Source organism: Amphiura filiformis, chromosome 2 (genome assembly GCF_039555335.1).
Source record: "Amphiura filiformis chromosome 2, Afil_fr2py, whole genome shotgun sequence".
In the NCBI taxonomy this organism is placed as follows: domain Eukaryota; kingdom Metazoa; phylum Echinodermata; class Ophiuroidea; order Amphilepidida; family Amphiuridae; genus Amphiura; species Amphiura filiformis.
The window spans coordinates 70,239,751-70,260,070 of NC_092629.1; the positions used below are offsets into that span (position 1 = coordinate 70,239,751).

The following is a 20,320-nucleotide window of genomic DNA, read 5'->3' on the forward strand; positions in this document are numbered from 1 at the left end:
TTTTACTATGGGAGTTTCTAAATGTTGCAATCGATTGGGGGCACATGCCCCCACTGCCCGTATGATGCTACGCCACTGCTTTCCTAGATTTGAGATTTAAATGGAATAACCTATTAAGTTAACCCCATGAAATTCACACTCCATGTGTAGGAGACAAGAATCATGTTTTTCTTAGGGGGTGTATGGATTTCAACTAGAATAGCTCATTGAGTATCCCATAAATAAGCCCTAGAATAGATAGGCAACAGAGTCAATACATGATCTTGTTCTGACTTGATATAAAGCTTTGAGGAGTACAGGTGCATGGGAATATCATAATCATAAAGGTTTCACTTTTTAGTGATTTATTGTGAAATATAAGACCGACTGGTTACAAGTATGTTTCATGTACACAGGTTTGTGCCCACTTAAAAATTCTATTAAATTTCATCAATTCCCCTTATCCCTAATTATGTCCTGTTCAATCTTGACTCTGAAGTGTGTATGAAGAGCAGCATAGGGACATAATGGACTATTTGTAGAACCAACTCAGTTCCCTCTGATTGCGATGCCCCGATTGCGCACGGCGGCGAGCGCGGGGAGTTAGAGGCAGAGTTTCATTATTGGTATCAGTACTGGGCTAGTGCCATTTCATTTGAAATATGCCATACCTCTGTAGAAGATATAAGAATAGTCTTCCACAGAGGGAGTAAGTTTTTCAAATGGAATTGGCTAGGGTTTATTATTTTGAAACCCATACTCCCTTTGTATATGGCTTTAGAAGTGAGAATTTTAAATGGAAGTTACCCAATTGTCTGCTCTATTTAAACCCATACTCCCTCTGTCTGTCTGTCTGTCTGTCTGTCTGTCTGTCTGTCTGTCTGCCTATATGTTGGTGTGTTGTACTCGATGTCTGTCTGTCTGTCATCTCTGCTTGTCTGTCCCTCTCTCCTCTCCTTCAAAATGGTACCTTCAAATCAAACACCTGAATTTCATCTCAACATGTCTGTGTTGTTAAACTCAATAAAAATGAAACTGCTTTCCAAATTGAATTACTTGATGGAAGACGGTGATGTATCGTAATTTGCAATTATAAAAACAAACATGAATCTACCAGGGAATTAATGACATTTACGGAGGCAGACATTTTATTGCAGCAATGATTGTCTGGAACGCTATTGATGCTACTTGGGGAAAAGATATGGTATATATATAGATGTATATATAGATTGCCATTTTGTAGAAATCAATTTAGTGATAATTAAAAGCAATTTGATGATATCGGGTGGTATTCTCAAAAGCTGACTTACTTTAGCTTTAGTTATATCAAATTTATTATATATGTGATGCGATCAAGTAAAATGAGTCTGATCAAAATCAAAATCAAAATTCAGTTTTCAATTTCATTGCATGAGCCATTCTTAGAGCTTTTGTTGAGTGAGTACCCCATTATAGTTAAACTTATGGTTCCAGAGATATGGCCATGTTAGTGTTGCTCAGAACAATTAAATACAAAGAATGTTTGCTGATTGAAGTGTTCCACCATATGAGAGCCTTGATCTGGCAGCATACATGAATGGGAATTAAACTAGTCATATCACATTGTGTAAACTGTAAAGTTACATTATTCTTCATTTCATGTTTATTGCCAGTTCCAGGCTCTCCTTGCATATGATGGAACATATAGTTTGTCAAATTATAAACAGTAAACCGTGCCAAAATGGAAACGAAAAATGTGGCACTCTCGTGTCAAGGTTTGGTTTTTTAAACCATTGACAGAAGAGTTCCTCCTCAACAACCCCATCCACCACTGTCATTCATTCTTCTAAAAACAAGTGAAACATTGGAAATCTTGTCAGAGTTAAGGGTTATATGCATAACATATCTAAATAAGTGATCATATTGTGCATTTTGTTTTTAAAAGGTAATTAAACAATTATATGAAAGAGATGCAACTTAGAGAACAAACCAAAAGTTTGATGATGTCCAACATGTCCAATAAACTAAATCCTTTTTGTTAGGGGGTTTGTAAAAACTGGTTGAAATATTGGTCAAAGTTGAAATTTTGGGTTGGAATTTTCAACATTCCACTGAGGGGAGGGGGGCACTGGGCACTGACATGGGGTATCATGCATAACCACAAAGTCTCAAAAAGCATCCTAAACAGGTATTTGCGATGTCTGAAAATGATATGTACCTACATTGCCTGATCATGAAAAAAAGACCATTTTTATATGAATCTTTGGTCACATATGATACCCCGTGGTCAATGACCAGTTCCCCCTGGGCATTTCAAACCATGTATGTTTACAGGGAGGGTGGGAGGAAGGGGGTCAGCCTCCTAACGAAAGCATTTTCGTCTATAGGATGCTATTAAACTTTTGGTATGTTCTCTTTAAACATTCAGAAACAATGAGAAAAGGTTTTTTTTGTTTACTTTGTCTGATTTATTTACATCATTACATAGCTCATTTTAGTCGTCAGCTTTGTGACTAGAATGTCGCCTCTCATAATAAGTTCTCTTCCCTCATATCACTTGATTATATCATGTACATGAATGCTTACACTGTATTTAACAAAACACACTCATGACATTTACAGCATCATTAAACATCTAATGATTTATACAGGTGTTAATGACTAAGATTTCATTTTCACAGGGTTATAATTTTCACAAATTGTTATAAATAAAAGACATATTTTCATAATATGGACAAGTTTTATAATAATTTTTGTTTGTTCACTGAACAATACAACTAACAAATTTGCAGATTTGTTTAAAACAAAAATTGTCAGTTGCAAATTTCATAGTTATTCAATCATTTTTAAACATTTAGTGATGTGAAATTTGTGAACACTTTGTGCAAGGAGTTGATCATGAAAATAGGCTAAGTGTATTCATTTATTTAAAATATAGAATGGGATATTCCAGTTGAAATCCATATACCCCCTGTGGAAGACATGTCCTTAATCTCCACACAGGGGGTGTAGATGTTAAATGGAGTAAGGTAACTCCATTTGAAATCTACATCCCCTGTGTGGGAGATTAAGATCATGTCTTCCATAGGGTGTATAGATTTCAACTGGAATAGCCCAATTATGTTCAATCTTATTTTAAACATTATGCCATGTTAAAGCTCATTTTTCAAAATGGTTTACTGACAGAAACAACCTCACTAAAGAGGTACTTGGGATGTGCATAGAAAATGAGATTTATGATATGCTCAAAAATTGATTAGAGAATAAATCACAGTTTTGTTTTAGAATAAAAATGGAATCATAGTACATAGTTGAACTGAAGTAAGTAATGACACAATAGCTATAGTCGAATGCAGCAAACCTTTGAGGAGCGCGACTAACATGATGTTGCAAATTCGGCGCGAACAACGCGTACGGCGCACAGTTCATTCATAAATTTCCACTCGGCAACAACAGATCGCCTCAGCAGCCAATCATAGACAAGTGTGTGCAACGCAGTAAATATGCGATGTATCCTTACAATACGCGCTCGTCAAAGGTTTACTGCATTTTAGTATATGCTATACTTAGTAGTTTGATATTAATAACACAAAGGTGCACATCAGATTAGTAATGGATCAAACATTTATAGTATTTATCCTAATTAGCGTCCCCGGCACTTTAGTCACAGTCATTTTCAGGAAGACACTTATTAAAATTATGAAATAAAGTTACAAAAAGGAATTTACATGCATTAACTTTCAAAAAATATAGTGTTTCTGAACTTTAAATCATCTTAATTCTAAAAGGGAAGGATTATTAGGTAATTTTGTTGATTGAAACATTTCGTTTGATCGCAACACATAGTGGCGTAGAGTGAATTTTCTGTTTCACATAGTTTTAGTAGCGTAAAGGTTTAGAGCTAGCTATATCCTATGATAGTTACGGTATTCCTATTATAGATACAGTTCAATAGTTTGAATAGTTCTTTCTCCTTAGGACTAATCTCCATGGTAAGACCAGGTCTAAAATTAGATCAGGTCTAACTTTTTTGTGCATTTCAGTAGAAGATATTGAATATTGATAAACTACTTAATATCAGCAGTAGATGTTAGCATTGATAAACTACCTTATATCAGCAGTAGATGTGAGCATTGATAAACTACCTTATATCAGCAGTAGATGTGACCATTGATAAACTACTTGATATCAGCAGTAGATGTGATCATTGATGAACTACCTGATATCAGCGGTAGATGTGGGCATTGATAAACTACCTGATATCAGCAGTAGATGTGAGCATTGATAAACTACCTGATATCATTAGTTGATTATTCATTGGCATTGATGAATTACCTGATAAATGAGCATTGCTAAATTTTCTAATAAACGTTGTAGATATAGGGCATTGATAACAACCTGATTACATACATACTAGATATAAACTCCTCAACAAAAGTTTGGAAACTTTTTCCAAGCATCTGTTTCTCAAAGTATTTGTGACATATTCATATTGTGTTGCACATCAATGGATAGCTACAATACTCCGCTTTACAATGACACCCCATTTGAAACATTAACATTTTTCACGGCTGATTTCTTCCATGGAGGCCAAAGGAAGCCTTTTTGAAAATTGAGTTACTATAATTATTATACATACATTAGGCTATCATATGCTGAAAAACGGTATAGCATACTTGGTTCTAAAGTTAAGAAGTTTTGTGATGCCTATTTTCTTATATTTTATTGTTTTTTTTACTCCATATTTTAACATTTATCTCAATTTAATTGCTGCTTTTGGCCTACATGGACCAGATCGTGTCACATTAAGAGTGTTTTTGAATTGGCTGATTTAAATTAGAAAAAAGCAATGATTTATAGTGTACTACAAACTTAATCTTGAAAAACTAGAGACCAGAATCTTAAGCATTGACCTTTGACTATTTTTTTGTTAATTTCTTTAGCTAACTTAACCGTAACAGGACCAAGTACTACGAAATACTACTTGATATATGCGCTGTCCGTGCGTGCATCACAATTGGTGCGATGACGCAATCGCCCTAAGTGATATATAGCCACGGTTTCGCTGGCCAGCGAAGCCCAACACCCGTGGCAAGTTGTTGCCAACCCAGTACTTGGCATGTGAGGGGTCTCGGGTTTGAATCCCACCCAGAGCAAACAACTTCTTTCTTTGTTTTCTCTCTTTATTCCTTCCTTCTTTCCCTTCCCGTCGGCAAAGAGCCCATAGGCGGTTAGGGTTAGGAGTAGAACAATTACACCTGTATTACATTATTATAGACATGGGATTGCATAATAAGTCTTGCCAATATCTGTGATAAATAAGCTGAATGTCGCCAAATATTTCTCAATTCAAAGGGCAACATCATCAGCCCACCAGTGGCTGGATCTCAATTGTAGATATGGATTGCATTTAAGTCTTGCCAAATTATTTTGTAAATAAGCTGACTGTTGACAAATATTTTGTAGCTCAAAGGGTTACATCAGAGCACCAGTAGGCTGGATCTCTCTCAAGAATGGGTGTAATGGATTGTATATTAAGTCTAGCCAATATCTATGATATATAAGCTAGACAATATCTATGATAAATAAGCTAGACAATATCTATGATAAATAAGCTAAGTGTTAACTATCAATTTTATGTTTACAAAACATACAGGTTGTATAATGTAAATCAAATGAATGCATTGTGGTAATGTTTGAGGAAAGTCCTATTGATAACATGGACTTTATGAGACTACATAATTGTCTCCATTTCATTGTAACAATGTGGGTGTGTTCGAGCTACAAAATGTTTTGACACATGATCTATAGTTGCATACAGAAATGGATTGAGTACAGAGTTGACTGGCAAAGCAAATGCTGTAATCCATGGGATCCATTCAGGGGGGAGTTCCTTTACTCCAGTCTGTGCTAGAATGCCTAAGATGACAATGGGAAACCAACACATGAGGTCAGTTAACGCTAGGGCACCCATCTTTATAGCCATTTTGAAATCAGTTTTAAGCAGTGCAAATCCAGATTTCCAGATATTTATGAATAGGAGTATGTAACATATTGCAATCATCAAACATAAGAGAAAATTAAGCCCAAGAAAGAGCCCAATTGAGAAATAATTTCCTATTTGTGAGTCAATTTGTGTAAAAGTTTGTAACGAGACATGATCATCAGCTCTATCAAAGTTGTAAGATATTGTAATGTTTTCATACTCTCTTCTGTATATTTTACTTCTCACTAATGGTAAGCCAATGCATACATCAGAAAATTGATATAATTTATCATCATTAAGGATAGCTGGTACAATGCTTGATGCAAGAGCAATAACCCAAGCAAATATTGCCAGCAATACTTGTGTCCTTTTACCAAAAAGCTTATGTGTTATAAAGATTTTTCTGAATGCCCATAGTCTATCGACAGCTATAATGATTAAAAAAAGGAGGGATGCTTCACTTGATAAGACTGATAGAAATCCGACTACTTTGCAAAATAGGCTGTTTCTCCACAGTTTAGCATGCAAAGGAAAGTACTCATTATAGTATTGATCAACCGATGCAATTACTAACAAATAAATACCCATAAGCAAGTCTGCTAGAGCTAAATTTGTGATAAAAACAATTTGCTTTACTTCTTTTTCATCTGCTGATTTAGACTTTATTATCTTTTGACAACCCCAAATTAAAACCAATGTATTTGCAAACAAAGCAGAAAAGCCAAAAATCCATGTACAGCACTTAACTGCAGTAGATGGAAGGAGCTGCTTACATGTCAAGTAAGGAGATTTTTCATTTTTGGGAACACATTGAGACCGATTTGGTGGTTCAAGAAAGCAACATGTGGCAGGGTTGTCAACACTAAGGAAGTTGTTCTTATGCAGTGTCATTCCTGTGAAAGAGGTTTTAGTAACCTTTGTTAGATTATTGTGGTCAAGGACAAGGTATTTTAATTTAGTTAGACCATACAGGGATCTACTGTGGATTTGATTCAATGTGTTATTACGAAGATCCAGAACTTTCAAATCTGTCAAATTTTCAAACCGATGTGGATAAAGTTGATTAATTTTATTTCCAAAGAGTAATAATATCTGTAATGACTTTCCATTAGATTGGTGGAATAAGTCTTCTGGAATTTCAGTCAACCTGTTATCATCAAGAAAGAGTGTTTTTAAGCTGGTGAGATCTTTAAATAAAGTAGGAGGAAATGTTTTAAGCGTATCATAATTCAAGAATAGATTGCTCAAAGTGCGACCTGATGATAATGATTCAATTCTATTGTTATTCAGAGCCAATACTTGTAACTTTGTCAACCCATAGAAAAGGTTAGTTTGAACCATCTTCAGTTTGTTGTTATCCAACCAAAGCTCTTGCAATAACTCTAGATCTCTGAATATACCTGATGGGAATGATTCAATGCTATTGTTACCAAGATTTAAGAACTGTAACTTTGTCAACCCATAGAAACGATTAGTTTGAATCATCTTCAGTTTGTTGTTATGTAGACTAAGCTCTTGCAATAACTGCAGATCTCGGAATACACCTGATGGTAATGATTCAATTCTATTGCTGCCCAGATCTAATATCTGTAACTTTGTCAACCCATAGAAAAGGTCAGTTTGAATCATCTTCAGTTTGTTGTTAAGCAGACCAAGCTCTTGCAATAATTGCAGAGATCTGAATACCCCAGGTGGTAATGATTCAATGCTATTGTATTGCAGATATAATTTTTGTAACTTTGTCAACCCATAGAAAAGATTAGCTTGAATCATCTTCAGTTTGTTGTAGTCTAGCCAAAGTTCTTTCAATAAATGGAGATCCTGGAACACCCCCAATGGCAATGAGTCAATAGTGTTTGAACCAATAACTAATATCTCTAAATTATTCAAATTATTGAACAGATCAATATGTATTTTCTCCATTATATTATGATATAAGCCTAAGCGTTTTAAACTTTGCAGATGACTGAATGTGTCATTTGGGATGGACACTATGTCATTGTTTGATAGGATTAGTGATATCAATGTGGATGGAAATATTGTTTGATTGAGGAGAGAACATTGATCATTGTAAAGTGATATATGAGTCAAGTTCTTTGGAAGATCCTTTGGAAAACCTGAGAAATTATTTGAGGCAAGGTCCAACAGAAACAGTTCACTGGGAAGGTTTTCAATTCGGGATAAATGGGAATCAGTTATTGACAAGACTTGTAAACTTTCCATGTCAGAAAATATGTCTGACTCTACATCATTGATAGTATTACCACCTAAATACAGTACTTGTACTCTAACTAAACCATCTAACCAGCTATGTGAGATATGCGTTAACTTATTTACATTTAAAAGTAAACGTTTTAATGTATACAAATGTAAGAATGAGCCTACTTCTATACTTGAGATTTGGTTGAAAGACAAATCCAGAGTATGAATGTTTTGTAAACCTTGAAAAATATCTGGTCCAATGGTGCTAATGTTATTATGACTCAACAATAAAATGATGACATCCGTTATACTGAAGAAGGTGTTGGGTTCTACTTGAGTAATGTGTCTATTGGAGAGGTCAATTGCGGTTGAGTTTGCGAGAATGATATCAGGAGGTTGATACTCTAGCAGTGTGTTTTTGTTAGAAGGTATGTCGGTACAGTTGGTGAGAAACAACTGGAAGTTCAGGGAACAGAAACAGCCAATCGGACATTGTGGGAATTCAGCCAGTAGTACTTCATCTGGAAGGTCAAGGTCAAATCCAGGTAATTCTTCTGGTTTGAAGTATGGATCACCTGTTAAAGTTATCTTGAGAGATGGGTTGATCTCTTCTAATTCAAAATATGGAAATGCATAATATGGAATTTGAAAAATATCATCAAAGATCTTGACATTTTCACACTGATGGAAATGAGTATTGCGGGATTCTTGGAGATTAGTTGGATCAATCAAAACATTTCCATTTGATGGCGGTATCCAATTACTCTTGTGTATTTCAACTATAGAAGAAGCTCTCATGTTGATGTGCATAGTGCTACAATTAAGTGCTATCGCGCATGACTCTTGAGAAGATCCAATCCAGCCAAAAGATCGATTGAAGCATTCTTCTCCTGCTTCCTGCAGAGTGAAGTAGTCATAAATAGACCAGGAGGACAAATGAAGAACATTCACTGTTATTCTTTCATAATTGGATGAGGATACAGTAAAGTTACAAGTTTCATTCTCATACGTGTGAATTGTAATAGTATCATTCTGCCGGAGAATGAAGTCCCGCTGTGGACATCTGATGGCATCATGGGTTACTTCAGATGTTGCGATTTCTACGCATATCATCACGAGCGTAAACAAAATAAGGCACTGATATGATCGTATTGCCATCATCATGAGACCTGTATATGTCCTGAAAACAAAATGGGAACAAAACAAGCAGATTAGGAATTACATAAATCAGCATGCTGATTTAAATCAAACAACCCTGTTGCACACATTATAGTCACTTTGATTTTTTGTAATCTACCTTCACTTTTGCTGTAAGGTATGACTGCTACCTTATTTCATGTGCTGAATATGCAAAGCATAGGCCTACAAAGGAGACTGTAATACATTTCACATTATATTGGAGCCATGGGAAAAGGTTAAAGGACATTGGACCTCGACCATTGTCTCAAAACCAGCTTTCTTGAATCTGCAACATTCTTAGACTTCTCCGTAGTCCACTTGCCAATTGTGCACTACTCTGGCTATTACATTTAAGCTTAAAACTCTGATTTAATTAATGAGTGCACAATTGATAGATTTTCACAACTGATCTTATCAGTCACCGTACGCCTTCTGTTTGTTAGCTTCCCAAGTGGACTACTGACTTTGCCTTGAGAGTTAGGCCAATTTCTGGCCTAACTAAAATTGGTGATGATGTAATGCATCTTTAAAAATGAATCTGGCTTGTGATTGGTCGCCCAAATCTCGTTATTGTTTAAATCCTCCCGACGCGTACTGCTACCATTATAACTATACATGGTACACAACTATCAAAGGAATGCGGCGCTTTTGTGCTGGTGGATGAACGTATGCATCTAGCGCGTATTGTACCACCATGCTTAGTCTTGTGGTTAGATTTTATTGATAAACAAGTATGATTGACAGTGTGTGAGTCCGGGTAAAGTTCTGCTTAAAAGTGAAAGTCCATAGTCGTTTTTCGGATAATAAACTGGCAGATTCTAAAATTAGAATTGTTCAGTATTGAAGTGTCATTATAATTATGCCATTATGATATGTTGCATTCAATAATATAAGCCTCATGAGGGCCTATACTTTACTTTTACTGTCACAGATATAATTATATAGCCTAAACTTTTCATAACCATTTTATTCTAGTATTTTGATGTAGGCCTACTAAATATCAGTATAATTTCGAGTTCAACTGAATGCGTTCATCATGATTAATAACATTTTTATTTATCAAAAATCGACTTTGGCATAGTCTACAACATTCTATGTTAATTTGACCCGAATTACTTGAAATGACCGTGACATATTGGTGTCTGACTTCGGTGGTCGCTCCCATCAAATTTCATGAAGCTTGGACAATCAATGGTGATTTTACCCCAAATAACCCAAAAATGACCTTGACATTTTATGTCTCAAACAAATTGGGCAATTTGACCCTGAATGACCCCAAACTGACCTTAACATTTTGTGTCTCGCTTAAGTGATTGCTCCCACCAAATTTCATGAATCTGCGACAATCTATGGCGATTTGACCCCGAATTACTGCAAATTGACCTTGACATTTTGTGTCTTGCTTAAGTGATTGCTCCCACCAAATTTCATGAATCTGCAACAATCTGTGGCGATTTGACCCCGAATGACTGCAAATTGACCTTGACATGTTGTGTCTCGCTTCGCTGGTCACTCTCACCAAATTTCGCGAACCTGCGACAATATATGGCAATTTGACCCCAATTAACCCTTGATGACCCCAAAATGACCTTGACATGTTGTGTCTCAAACCTGTGACAATTTATAGCGATTTGACCCTGATTGACCCCAAACTGACCTTAACATGTTGTGTCTCGACTCGGTGATCGCTCCCACCAAATTTCATGAACCTGCAACAATCAATGGCAATTTGCCCCCGGATGACCCTTACATTTTGTGTCTCACTTCGATGGTCGCTCCCACCAAATTTCATGGACCTGCAATAATCTATGGCGATTTGACCCCAAATGACCCCAAAGTTAGCTTGACATTTTGTGTCTCGCTTCAGTGGGCGCTCCCACCAAATTTAATGAACCTGCGACAATCTATGGCCATTTGACCCTGGATGACCCCGCATTACTCCAAATTGATCTAGACATGTTGCGTCTCGCTTCGCTGGTCACTCCCAAATTTCATGAACCTGCGACAATATATGGCAATTTGACCCCGGATGACCCCAAATTTACCTTGACATATTTGTCTCCTTTCGGTGGTCACTCCCACCAAATTTCATGAACCTGCGACAATCCATGGCGATTTGACCCCGGATGACCCAGAATGACCCCAAATTGACCTTGACATTCTTGTTTTCCTTTGGTGGTCATTCTTTTAGTTACAGCCACCCACACTATGTTCTTTAGTTACACTCACCCACCCACAACCTTGGCGGAAATTCATTGCCACACCAGCACGTGCTGGTGTTAAAATAAAGCAATTGCCAGAGCTAAATATGTCACAGTACCTCATTATCTTTGTATAATAGTTGCAAAAATGCATGCACACTCAATTTAGACCCTCCCCTTCCCCACCCCACATCTTTCAAAGTTGGGAGACTGAAATGTAGACATGATGACGATTTTGTCCAAATCAACATTGCAATAGGGGGGGCGGGGATGGATGTTGGCCAATTAATGCTTTGGTGTGGCAACCTTTTCCGCCAAGATTGTCTCTATGTCACGTAAAAAAAACTATCTGAAATTACGTTTTCGTTCATATCTTTCGAACGGAATGTCGGATTCACATGTAATTTTCACAAAGTCTTAGCCTGTTTATGTACTCTATACTGAATAAAACTTTTTTCATGTAATTTTTACATGCCTTTATCTATGTGTCCTATTAATTATAAAGATGCCAAAATAATGCCAAATATGTGGGAAAAAAATCGCCATCCCTCTAATCCCTCTCATGACCTTGTTATGATTGTTGTTTTCCTCTTCTGATCCTTGCTATTTTATTAGGGCTAATACTTAAACTTCACGCTATTTCGTCATCATTAAAATATTTTCACAATTTTTTGTGTGCTATCTTCAGTAGACAGTAGATGGCGATTTTTTCCCCACATATTTTGCATTATTTTGGCACCTTTATAATTAATAGGAGCACTTAGTCTTTCACAGTGTATTTTAGTACACCATTGGGCATTACAATAATGCAAAAAGTAGAAATTCAAGAACAATTTAGGGCATCACTGTGGAGCTGCCAAGTGCATCGCTGTGGAGCAAATCACACATATGGCTTTAAATGCACACAAAATTATTCTTTTTATTGCTCTTACCTTTCATTTGACAAGCTGCAGGTTGTATGATATCTCACAATCACAAGTAAAGTTCCATCCAAGAGGTTACTGAAAAACTGTTTGCATCTAAATGCCGCAGTCCTATAGTGTACAGATACCAATGTCTAAATATTAAATTGATCCCAGGTTAGCATGCACTGATATAATGCATAATGGTACCAAGCATATCACCAAATCAAGCAGCTTACTTGCAAGCCTGTCATTTGCTTCTGTATAATTATTTCAAGATAAATAGCATCAAATGACGTTACAATTTGCATCTTCCATATACGATGCAATTTTTGTCATATTTCCTAATACCATAGAATACTTCCCTTTGCACACAGAGAAGACATCTTACCCTTCCCATAATCCTTTGCAAAATGATGCAACACCTCATTACATCAAATAACACTCCAATTACTTTGTGCAGGTTCCCTTTATTATCATGTTGAGAATAGGCTGGCTAAATTTGAGTTGATAGTCAAGAAATAAACATATTTTGCATGATCTGGATGTGCTCTGATCATTGAGGTACTTTTTGTCACTATCGACCCATGTTCACTAGATAGCAAATCAGTACAGGAAATTGAAATGGAAGAAATGCATTGTGGGAAGTGTAAGATATCTTCTTTGCCTGGCACCCATATAATACTATTGTGAATAATGGAATGGTAATATCACAGGGAATTCCCACCTATTCATTTCACTTACCTTGTCACAATGGGAAGTTCATTACCCAGGTCACTACCACCTACACACAATAATTTTGAATTGAAGTGTACAGCTGCAAAACAAGACAAGATATGGCATGCTATAGTAGGCTGCCTTGTGTTTGTGTTTGAAATTGTTATTATGTATTTAAGCACATTTTTGCTGCCTGGAGATGAGCTTGTCATCCTACTACCACTAAATAAACTCTCTGTCCGTGTCCCCCATCTCTCTTTCTCTTTTGACTGGTAATGAGTTTGCAAATATGTGTTTACCCTAACACCCCTAATTGCACATTATATTACACATTTGTATACAAGTCCTGTATTATTGATTACAAATCTCATTGCATATTACAAGATACACACATGGCAGCCTTTCCATCTGATCTCTTTATTTACAGAATAGTGATTCACTGGGAAATCCTATTTTATGTAGTTCCTTGTATTGCACAATACATATTGTTTTGACACCCATGCCTCAATTTTACCTTTAAGTAAACAAGGTCAAAATACCCAATAATTTGGTTTACCATAAAATGGGTAAGATCTGTGACTTTTTCATAAGAAAGTAAATTTGTCTGTTTTTCAAGTTGCTAGTGTAAGCATTGCTGTAAAAATTTATTTATGAAATACTTTATGTCATGAAAATAAAGAATTTATTTATTTTGTTTTAATTTATGGGTAAGAAGAATAAGACTAAAATTTGGAAGATTAAAAAAAAATGCAGTAATATCGCAAGTTTTACATCCATTCTTACACATTTTGTGGTGTAAAATGTGAGAAGGATATGTGCAAGGTGTTGATCTTGGAAATATCCTAAGTAGATTAATTGATAGTGGGCATTGATAAACTATCTGATATCAGCAGTAGATGTGAGCATTGATAAACTACCTGATATCAGCAGTAGATGTGAGCATTGATAAACTACCTGATATCAGCTGATATCAGCAGTAGGCCTAGATGTGAGCATTGATAAACTGCCTGATATCAGCAGTAGATGTGAGCATTGATAAACCACCTGATATCAGCAGTAGATAGGGGCATTGATTAACTGATATCAGCAGTAGATGTGAATAAACTACCTGATATCAGCAGTAGATGTGAGCATTGATAAACTACCTGATATCAGCAGTAGATAGGGGCATTGATTAACTGATATCAGCAGTAGATGTAAGCATTGATAAACTGCCTGATATCAGCAGTAGATGTGAGTATTGATGAACTACCTGATATCAGCAGTAGATATGGGCATTGATAAACTACCTGATATTAGCAGTAAATGTGGGCATTGATAAACTATGTGATCAGCGGTAGATGTGAGCATTGATAAACTACCTGATATCAGCAGTAGATGTAAGCATTGATAAACTGCCTGATATCGGCAGTATATGTGAGTATTGATGAACTACCTGATATCAGCAGTAGATATGTGCATTGATAAACTACCTGATATTAGCAGTAAATGTGGGCATTGATAAACTATGTGATCAGCAGTAGATGTGAGCATTGATAAACTACCTGATATCAGCAGTAGATGTGAGTATTGATGAACTACCTGATATCAGCAGTAGATATGGGCATTGATAAACTACCTGATATTAGCAGTAAATGTGGGCATTTATAAACTGCCTGATATCAGCAGTAGATGTGAGTATTGATAAACTGCCTGATATCAGCAGTAGATGTGAGTATTGATGAACTACCTGATATCAGCAGTAGATATGGGCATTGATAAACTACCTGATATTAGCAGTAAATGTGGGCATTGATAAACTATGTGATCAGCAGTAGATGTGGGCATTGATAAACCACCTGATATCAGCAGTAGATGTGAGCATTGATAAACTACCTGATTTTAGCAGTAGATAGGGGCATTGATTAACTGATATCAGCAGTAGATGTAAGCATTGATAAACGGCCTGATATCAGCAGTAGATGTGAGTATTGATGAACTACCTGATATCAGCTGTAGATATGGGCATTGATAAACTACCTGATATCAGCAGTAGATGTGAGCATTTATAAACTACCTGACATCAGCTTCGGGATATCAGCAGTATATAGGGTCTTTCAAATGGAATTGGATAGGATTAATTATTTTGAAACCCATACTACGTTTGTATATGGCTTTACCTATATCCTCCACAACTCAAGTGAGAAAAGTTACCCAATTGCAGGGCTTGAATTATCACCTGTCCATTGGCAATATCCAGCCTCTAAATGCCTTGGGCAACCTGTAATTGCTGGCAGGCAAGTTGTAAAATACAACCAACTCCAAGCTATGGTCCAAGCTAAAACAGCGGACCAGTTGTTGAAAAAAATAAGCGCATGCCCTGCCCATTTGTCTATTCTATTTGGAACCCATACCTGTCTGTGTATCTGTCTGTCTGTCTCTCTCCCCCTCTCTCCCCCTCTCTCTCTCTTCAAAATGGCACTTTCAAACCACCTGAATTTCAGCTCAACATATGTGTTATTAAATTCAATAAAAATGAATCTGCTTTCCAAATTAAATTACTTTATGGAAGACGGAGATGAATCTTAATTTGAAATTATCAAAACAAACATGAATCTACTAGGGAATTAATGACATTTACGGAGGCAGACGTTTTATTGCAGCGATGATTGTCTGGAACGCTATTGGTGCTACTTGGGGAAAAGATATGGTGTATATAGATGTATATATAGATTGCCATTTTGTAGAAATCAATTTAGTGATAATTAAGGAGTTTAATGATATTGGGTGATTACCTGATTAAATTGATTGTATATTTCCAAGTCCACACAGTAGATATGGCAAAACAGGAAAGAAAGAAGATTGTTTAATTGTCCATAGACCACGTTTTATAGATAGGTCAATTGGTCTGTGAAAGTTTTTTTTCCCTTTTTTGACCATCATGCAAATGCAAATATTCATAATGCATTCTCACTTAGGTCTATCAAAAGCGTTGCACGCAGGGTGCCTGAGGCGTCCCACTTTTTTGCAGCTTTGTGTAACTTTGGGTGCCCCACTTTTTGTCACCTTGCTATACACCTGTCTACAATTCACCAAAAGAACTGAGATACTTTCTTCTCAAATGCAAAGGTCAAATATATCGAGGTCTATTGCAAATTGAAGAGCTTTGAAGATTTGTAATAGCCAATAAATAGGAAAGACATATTATTATATCATACATTGCATCTTAACCCTAACCGCCTAAGGGCTTTTTGGTGACGGGAAGGGAAATAAGGAAGGAATAAAGAGAGAAAAGAAGGAAAGAAGTTGTTTGCTCTGGGTGGGATTCGAACCCGAGACCCCTCGCATGCCAAGCACTGGGTCGGCGACACTTTGCCACGGATCTTGGGCTTCGCTGGCAAGTGAAACCATGCCTATATATCACTTAGGGCGATTGCGTCATCACACCACGTGGGATGCACGCACGAACAGCGCATATATCAAATAGTATTTTGTAGTACACAGCAGTACACAGTTAGGGTTAATGCTATTGGATCAAACTTATGAGTCATATTTTTCATATTTCAAAAATCTAATTTTGACACCTACCTGAGAGTTTTGTATGTCATGGTCAACATACTTCTTCAGAATGGCACTGATTGGTATCCCATCATCCATCTCTGCTGAATGGGTGGTAACACAACTCCATCTTGTTGTGGTGTGATCTTCAGGAAGGCGTCATAGATGTGACTTAATAGATGGCCCCTAGTCCCTGTTCATGACGACAGGTTCTCTTTTGCGAAATCAAGTGTTATTCTGATGAAGCGCAAATATAATTATCTATAAACCAAATGAATCTCTTCACGATATGAATTTGTTTGGTGCATGGGAATAGGAACCTTGTAATAAATAGTCTGAATAGGGAAAAATATCTTTTTTGTTTTTTTACAAGTGTAAAATTGGCAATATCTCAGAATCTGTTTGTACCTTTAGTAAATGTCTATATATAGACTTGTAATCGCAATGGGCTATTCCTGTTAAAATCCATACACCCCCTATGGAAGAACTTAATCTCCCACTCAGTTAGGGCATGTATATTTCAAATGGAGCCACCCATTCAAGTAACGATCCATGTGTAGAAGATTAAGGTCATGTCTTCCACAGATTTTAACTGGATTATGTATTGTCCTCACATGATGTGATTCCTCTGTCAGGTATATATGTGATGCGATCAAGCAAAATCAGTCGGAACTCGGAAATATTGATTTTGAGATATAGCCAAACAAAGGATATATTTCCTTTTGCAAAATGCAGCTTTGTAAATACTTTTTACTAATCTATAAGAAACTGAAAATTTAATATTTCCGAGTTCCGACTGATTTTGCTTGATTGCATCACATATGTTATGAAAAGTGAACATGCCAAAAGGGATGCGAAAAATATGACAGTCTTGTATCTGAGGATCACCTTTTTTGAACCAATGACAGAACAGAGCTCCTTCCCAATGACCCCATCCACCACTGTCAATCATTCTTCTAAAGATAAGCGAAGTATTGGAGATTTTGTCGGAACTAAGAATTTTAAGGAGTGATAAATATACACAAAAAATAATCTAAATGGTGACCCTTGATTAATTGATTGATTGAATTTATTCAAATTAACAATATTAAAACAAAATAACAATCTTGAACAAAATTTTATATGTCTTAAAAAGTACATCACAGTTATAAAAATATGTTAAAAATTGTTGTTAAACAGGATTACCCATGAAAGTCATAAATAAATAATAACTTATTATTTATTTTTGTATTTTGTTTTTCAAATGTTATTAAACAATCTGTGAAAGCGACATAAATTATATAGGACATCAAGAAAATATGAGAAAAGATGTTTTTGTAAATGTTTGCTGATTTATTTACATCATTGCATAGCTCATAACCATAGAGGATCACATTTTGAATGTCAGTGCTCTGCACAGGGGGGGGGGGGCACTCACATGTAACGGTTGTACAGGTATGTGCAGCGGTCAAGGGTCCCTTTTTTAGGCTCTCCGGTAGTTCCGAAGACCTACATTTGGAAATCGTGCTCAAGTTGTTTAGCCTCAAACTGTAGCTCTTAGCTTAAATTTGGAAAAAATTAGAATTTCTTAGCTCCACAGCCTGTAGTTTGGTCCAATTTTAGTTCACTAGACCCCCCAAAAAATGTTGAAATTTCGGTTCATTATTTATTTTTGTATTTTGTTTTTTAAATGTTATTAAACAATTTTGCCCGAATTCAGTTCCAAAAGTTTGCCGCTGCTCCGCACCCCTACCAAAATTTAAGTTGAGTGCCTCCCCTGGTGTTCGGTAGTCACGTGAATCTGTCCTCAGCTTTGTGACTAGAATGTCACCTCTCATAATAAGTTCTCTTCCCTCATATCACTTGATTATATCATGTACATGAATGCTTACACTGTATTTAACAAAACACACTCATGACATTTACAGCATCATTAAACATCTAATGATATATACAGGTGTTAATCACTAAGATTTTATTTTTGCAGGGTTATTATTTTCACAAATTCTTAGAGATATAAGATATATTAATTCATGCATGGGACAAGTTTGATAATAATTTTGTTCTCTTAAACAATAAGAATAAAATATTTAAAACAGAAATCATCAGTATTGCAAATTTGATAGGTATTCAATCATTCTTAAATATTTAGTGATGTGAAATTTGTGAATACTTTGTGCCAGGAGTTGATGATGAAAATAGGCTATGTGTACCCATTTAAATATAGAATGGGCTATTCAAGTTGAAATCCATATACCCCCTGGAAGACATGACCTTAATCTTCTACACAGAGAGTGTAGATTTCAAATGGAGTCAGGTAACTTCGATTGAAATTAACATACCCTGTGTGGGAGATTAAGGTCATGTCTTCCATGTATGACAGGGTGTATGGATTTCAACTGGAATAGCCCAATTTAACTTATTATGTTCAATCATTATTGACACATTATATTTTTCAAAATGTTTTTAATGACAGAAACAACCTCACTAAAGAGGTACTTCGGATGCTCTTATGACATACTCAAAAATTGATTGGAGAATAAATCACAATTTTGTTTTAGAAAAAAACCCAAATCATTGTTCATAGTTATACTGAAGTAAGTAATGACACAAAAGCTATGCTATACTTAGTAGTTTGATATTAATAACACAAAGGTGCACATCAGATTTGTAAATAATTAAACATGTATACAGTATTTGTTCTAATTAGCAATTAGATGTGAGCATTGATATACTACCTGATATCAGCAGTAGATGTGAGCATTGATGAACTACCTGATATCAGCAGTAGATGTGAGCATTGATAAACTACCTGCCTAATAAATGAGCATTGCTAAATTTTCTGATAAAAGTTGCAGATATAGGGCTAACATTCCAATTACTTGCATTTTAGATACATACATACACCAGGATTTAAATAGGTCTACTACATACATACACACCCCGGGCTTTTATAACATACATTAGGAATAATATTTTACATGTTTGACTTCCATATTATTTAACACTGTACAAGTTGAAAGCAGAAATATAAAAGATTACATCAATACGATATACATTTTGTTATTCAAGTTGAAATCCATACGCCCCCTGTGGAAGATATGACCTTAATCTGCCACACGGGTGTAGATTTCAAATGACGTCACCCATTCAGGTAATCCCATTTGAAATTCACACTCCCTCTGTGGGAGATTAAAGTCATGTCTTCCACAGAGGGTGTATGGATTTCAACTGATAATAGCCCATGCCTTTAATTAAAGGCACAGTCACAGATTTTTTGTGGGTGGCCAGCTGTCTTTATTTTGGCTTCATGATGTGCTCTATAGACGAATCCAACGAGCCAAGTCATGCTCAGGATTTGGTCGGCCATATTTGGGTACCCGTATGCACCAAACAGGTGTTGTGAGTACCCAATTGGGTGGATTAAACCCGCTTAAGATTCGATGTTAGATTCTTTTGTGTTGTAAACTGTCATCATTCTTTTGTCGATGTGTTACACGGGTGCTAGAATGCAGTTTATAATACCCTTCAAGACCACATCATCCCACATTTTAAGTGGGATAGTTGGGTACCCGTCGCGGCTAATGGCTGCCATTGAGGAGCAGGAATGTGTGAAATTGGATTCGTCTATACATCTATACATGAAATACCAAATGGGA

The 20,320-nt window shown here is 36.1% G+C and overlaps 1 protein-coding gene across 1 annotated transcript in view; it reads left to right on the forward strand.

Moving 5' to 3' along the window:
* LOC140146567 (uncharacterized) overlaps positions 1-20,320 on the forward strand; it is a 385,394-nt gene that overhangs the window by 9,924 nt on the left and 355,150 nt on the right. The window lies entirely within an intron of this gene.